This window comes from Aythya marila (genome assembly GCF_965140915.1).
Source record: "Aythya marila genome assembly, chromosome: 8".
NCBI classification, from domain to species: Eukaryota; Metazoa; Chordata; class Aves; order Anseriformes; family Anatidae; genus Aythya; species Aythya marila.
Genome location: NC_139049.1, coordinates 1,452,761 through 1,459,368, shown reverse-complemented (window position 1 = coordinate 1,459,368; position 6,608 = coordinate 1,452,761).

The window sequence follows — 6,608 nt, the reverse complement described above, 5'->3', positions numbered from 1 at the left end:
CAAAAACCATGGGAAGATCCCAGGCAGAACAAGTAGGTGCCATAAACAATAACGGCAGTAAGTTTACTTCAGCATAGGAAAAATCTTGAGGGAATGTTTTTAACGGACAGCTAATTATGCAGCTGTTTTCTTTGGTGTTCTAAATATAGAAGTTACTATACAAATGTAAACCCAGCACCACTCTGAGAGAAAGAGGAATTCCAGAGTACTGGTGCTTCTTTTTTCCATTATATATGAGGAAACAATGTTTCTTTTATACAGCAAAGAGCCATTAAAAGTAGTAAAAAATAGAACATTGATTTCCATCTCTGTTTGTTGCACTGTATCTGTATGTAGACTTGTGGTTATGTATTGAAAACTGTATTTTTACTGAAAATCTGAGATGATAGTGAAAACATTTCCTTTTAAAACTTTTTAGAGCATTTTTACATAGAAGAATTTTGTGATGTGGTGACATTGCGGTCACCAGTGGGGTCCCTCAAGGCTCCATTTTAGGGCCGGTACTTTTCAATATTTTTATAAATGATCTGGATGTAGGAATAGAGGGTATTTTGAGCAAGTTTGCTGATGACACCAAACTTGGAGGAGTTGTGGACTCAAATGAGGGCGTAAAGGCCTTGCAGAGGGATCTGGACAGGTTGGAGAGCTGGGCGATCACCAACCGCATGAAGTTCAATAAGAGCAAGTGCCGGGTCCTGCACCTGGGACGGGGAAACCCTGGCTGCATGTACAGACTGGGCGATGAGACGCTGGAGAGCAGCCTAGAAGAGAGGGATCTGGGGGTCGTGATAGACAGCAAGTTGAATATGAGCCAGCAGTGTGCCCTGGCAGCCAGGAGGGCCAATCGTATCCTGGGGTGCATCAAGAACGGCATCGCTAGTAGGTCAAGGGAGGTGATTGTCCCGCTCTACTCTGCGCTGGTGCGGCCTCACCTCGAGTACTGTGTGCAGTTCTGGGCACCACAGTATAAAAAGGACATGAAACTGTTGGAAAGTGTCCAGAGGAGGGCTACGAAGATGGTGAAAGGCCTTGAGGGGAAGACGTACGAGGAACGGCTGAGGTCACTGGGCCTGTTCAGCCTGGAGAAGAGGAGGCTGAGGGGAGACCTCATCACAGTCTACAACTTCCTCGTAAGGGGTTGTCAAGAGGCAGGAGACCTTTTCTCCATTAACACTAGTGACAGGACCCGCGGGAACGGGGTTAAGCTGAGGCAGGGGAAATTTAGGCTGGACGTCAGGAGGGGGTTCTTCACAGAGAGGGTGGTTGCACACTGGAACAGGCTCCCCAGGGAAGTGGTCACTGCACCGAGCCTGTCTGAATTTAAGAAGAGATTGGACTGTGAACTTAGGCACATGGTCTGAACTTTTGGGTAGACCTGTGCGGTGTCGAGAGTTGGACTTGATGATCCTTAAGGGTCCCTTCCAACTCAGGATATTCTATGATTCTATGATTCTATAAGAAAGTGACTTTAAGTATATATTTAAAAAACAAAATCAAATAGCAAGTTGTCTGGCTTGCTTAGGAAGAGAGAGTTAGACATCTTAGTGATTTAAAAATGACTTTCCACCTTCTTCTTTCAGGTGAATAAGAAGCAGATTCACACCTGATGTTTACCTTTTGTTGGTCAAATCCACCAGAGAGTTAGAGTTACCCCTCACTGCAAGAGTATGGAAATGTCACACAACTATTGAAAGTAAGTCAAATACGTCTAATTCCTAATTCTTAAATTTCTGTGAAGTGTAAATGTAGGAGTCAGTATATTAAAGAAAAATAAATCCACGAGGTATCCAGGCTCCAATGTTTTTCTGGATGGCTGTGACAGGACCAATGAACTGTGAAGCCATTTCCTGTAACACAGTGGAGCCATTACCTTTTTTGACTGCTCTGACTGCATACAAAAATCAGAGTGTTGAGAACATAAGGAATTCTTTAAAAATACAATTGTAAAATAATAAGGCAGTTTTATGATGAGGGTTGATGATCCAACTGACATCTGCTGATGTGATGTTTGAATTCATGCACACTGTGAATGAGTTTGTGTTTCAGTACTTTCAGTACAGAGGAATTCTGGGCTACGGAGTAGGAACTGTTGCTGAAGTAGTTGTACTTGTTTTTATAACACTATAGTGCCTTTGAATTAATATTTTGGAATATGTTTAATATGAATGAGCATTAAGTGAATTACATCAATTCTGATGGAATAGATTGGAATAAAATGACAATTCACAATATAAATATACTTAACAGGTGAGTAGATTTTGTTTCATTCTGTGTAATATTGTTAAAAATGTACAGTACAAGAATAAATTACTACATTTTAAAAAATATGGAAAAATATAAATACTGGATTTAGGCTCCTGGGATACCAGCAGATGTCTTTTTCTGCTATAGCCATTTACTAAATATGAAGGAGTTGCCTCTTCACAGTTTACGAGTCTGTTCTCAATGTCTGTCTGTCTCAGCAGTGCCTTTCTTCAAGCTGGATTTCTAACCTTAATGCTGTATCTGGGCTGTATGAGGTTTGCACATACTGAAAATTAACCATTTCAAGAAATTTTAACATTTTACCACCAGGATATCCATCATTAGCTTAAGGTAACTTAGTACAGTAACTATACAAAAACGAGCAAGCAAAAATACATATTAGACAGTCCTACTCTCACTTTTGAGCAGTATGGTTTCTTGTTACTGACTCCATCTCTGAAATATATTTTTAAAATAGTATTTGTTACTGTTTGGAGGTCAAGTGGGCAAATGAAGCATGTTGAATCTGAAACTGAAAATAATTTTCAATCCACATCTGGAAAGTTTCCTGACGAGGTGGAGAATTGCTAGGAATATCAAGGCTGTCCTCAGCACTTGCAGTATATTCATTTGCTTCATGCAGTAGGGTAGTAGAAGCAGTGCATTTTATGACATCGACAAGAATCTTGCTTCCAGCCAGTCTGCTTGAATATAAAAACAGGCATGGTTTCAAGAAATGCAAAGATGTTCAAGTCGTCATTCAACATACTAAAAAGTGAAGGACTTTTAAAAATGATTTTATTAAACCTCCTAGTCTTCAGAAGTGTGTCATTATATTTTATTAAGACTGTTTTTACATGAGAAACAGTAGTATTTATATACTGACTGACTAGGTTTTAGTTTTGAAATAAGGTATTTGCATAATGTCGAATTATAATTATAGTTGGTTCCTGCCATCTAAGTAGAAGGCCATTTAAATAGAGCTTGGACTAAAAAAAGATGTATACTTTTTCAGTAACGTATTCTTTAGAGTATTCTTCCCCCTAAGTGTTCTCCCTTTCAAAAAGTGACTTTGAGGGATCCTGTGCTGACTGATGTTAAGAGCTAAGTACTACTTCACTACCATATCTGCACTAATTCTGTGCTTGATGTGAGTGTCCGTCCTTCCGCTTCCCTACTGAACCACTTGGATCAATGCTGTAGCCTTGAGACTACAATTGACCCTTGCAACATTGAGATTTAAGTTTTCAGCAAAGGTTCAAGTCTATGACTTCTTACAGCTGTTAACCCAGTTCTTTGTCCTTTTGGGGACATGCACACATAGCCCCACACAAAATTCCTGGAACCTGTGTTATTTGCAGTGATTTTGACCTAAGAGGCAATTGAGGCCAACACAGGAGGCAACATTTTGCTACTTGGGACTACAGTAAAAACTCAGTTGTAAATGTATGGAGATTAAGTATCCAATTATTACTAAGTTTTGTAGACCTACTCAAGTGTTCTGCAAGAATGTAAAAAATGTGTAGGAAGAATTGTTTTGGGTTAGGTTGAAAGGAAGTATATAGATGTACAACTGATGTTACTGAATGACCTTCAGTTCTTCTACAAGTTTGGACTCTTTCAGTCTTGAGGATTTGACCAGTGCATCAAGAGACTGATTGTTAGAGTTCTAATAATGAATCAAGAAGAAAGCAAAAGAGCTTTAAATGAAAAGTTTTTTTTTTTTTTTTTTTTTTTTTTTTTTTTAACGATAAAAGACAGGGTGAAGCTGCAGCAGAGAGGAGAAATAGGGCTGTGTCTGGCAGCATACCAAGTAAGGCCTGGGCACAGAGTGAAGAACTCCTCTTAGGCAGGAATAGAAAGATCTTGGGATTAGAACTTTCATATGATGAAGATAATGGTTTAAACATTTGGATTAATAACTAATTTATGACAAGACATTCTCTCTCCCAAAATTATTTTTTCTCTGCTCTCCTGGATCATATCCTGAATGTTCTGAATCAGCACCTACTTTGATATCTGATTTTGCAGGGCAGTCCCACAGCTACTTATATTTTCTATGGATTCCTATGAGAAAACTAATTTTTCATCTTCACACACATCACGTGTCCTGTTCTCTGACGACATGATCCAATAAAAAGTACTTTTTTCCACATTAGAGGAGAGAAAGTTGGACTGAAGGTCCACTAAATGAATGGAAAAAGAAAGTCACTTTTTTTCAATTTACAGAACACAAATTAAAATTGATGGCAGCTGTCCACGCATTCAATGAAGTACAATGACACAGCTTTTAAGTTACACATAGAATTTATTATTTCCATCTGTCATACACAAATCAATAAAGAATCTTCAATATGTAGCATGGGGAAAAAAGCTTGTGGGACTATGCAACCATACAGTGATTCTGAAAGCAAAAGACTAGGTTCACAAGGAATCATTTGGAAATATGGTTACTTAGACCCCAGCTGTGATTCTAATTATTAATGTCTGGAAAACAAGTAGGTTGAAAACATGCAAGCATTCAGCTTGAGAGCTTAACATGCTCCTTACTCTCCCAAAGACTGAATGGTCAAAATATTATAGGATCCATTAAGGCATGGATTACAGCTAGTGACTCAGACTTTTCTCCAAATGCACTCCATTATGCATATTTAGGATTAATCTCAATTACTAGAGCACGACAATCCAGAAAATAGGGATTTAAGTTTCTTGCTCTACCACAAAGATACAGGCAGACCTCTTGTTACAGGTACAAAATTTCACTTAGAGGTGGGTCTTATGTTCACGAGCATTAAAATTACCTCATTCTATGAAGGTAACTAAAAGTTTTTATGCTACCAACACTGAATCTGGCATGTATGTATGTTTTGTCCTAAGCATATTGATATAATTCTACTGAAAGGCAGGATGCCATGCTGCATTCAAAGGAGGGTTATAAAAAAGAAGCAAGAAATTAAAATGATCTCACTAAACACAAGTTTAAGAAAATCACACATTTGTTTGATCACAGTAAACCCAAGGTACAAGGGTTGCAGAAATGAGGATGCTCTTCAATTTAAGTAATTTGTTACAGCCTTACTAAGCTCAGTCTTAATTTGGTTATACAAGCTAAAATTTTTATTCAGGTTACCAATCCTTCTGTTCAAATGTTTTAAAATATCCCTAGTTTTATAAATATGGATCTGATACCACTCAAAGTAACTTCAGAGGGAGCTGAGAAAAAGTCAGAGTCACTTTTACTCCAGTACATAATTATAAAATGTGGTGAATTGTCTGGGTAATAGGGTCAGTCCCCACATTTGTGCATGCAAGTGTTCAGATTCACCAGAGCATTCAGTTATGTCCATTTCAGTTGTCTTCAGTTAACATTTTGAAAAAAATATTTTGGCCATTGATGTCCTTGTTAACTGTATCTAATTACTGAGGTATAGTCACCTCCCCCCAGATACTGAGGCTTCTGGTTTTGGAGATCTGATCAGCATTCATATTTTACAGTGCAATAGCAAAAGAATATTTGTTCCACGTAATGCAGAAAGTTACATTTCTCAGGATTTTGATTTCCCTAATGGAACAGTCTTCTGAGCTGGGAATTTCAGTAATAAGTCAAAGAGATTAGGGAAGCAACCTAATGGAATTCCATTATTAATTATCACATACTTTAGCTTCATCCAGATGGTTCATCAAGATTAGAATCTCATTAAGTTGAGAGTACCATCTAAAAACACGAGTATGCATAGTGCTTGCCCCCAGTGCCAGTTCCATTACCCTTTCTGAGAAGTGAATGTTAACCTGAAAGCCAGTCTGCAAATGTTTGAGCAGATTTACTCATGTTTGCAGAACTGTAGCCTAATTCACTGTACAGTGTAGATGATGTATAGCAAGTAAAAAAGAAAGGTTAAATGCAAGAAATAAATAGGTGTGCATGTGCATGCACGCATTGTTTAGCTTATTCACCTATTAGTTATCAAAGGTAAAAAATATGTGTATATATATATATATATATATATATACACACACACACTGAAATCACAATTTTTCCTCAACTGATATCTGCGTTTTATATAAATCATTTTCTTCCATGTTTAGTTTCCTTAAACACATGTAGTAGTTGCCAATAGAAAGCTTGGTGTTAAATGAGCAAAGAATGAATTTGAGCTGTAATTTTTCCAAAACAATATACATTAAAGCTTATTTTTGAAAAACAGCATATATAGCTTATAGCTATAGTGTTCAAGAGATACAGGTGAAAAGCACTATGGATTTTCTGCAAGAGATTAAAACTTCTAATTATATTGGATTTCAAATGTAAAAGCCTCTTTCCATGGAACCATCTATTGTAGCAAAGCTGCTGCTTCTGATTCTCT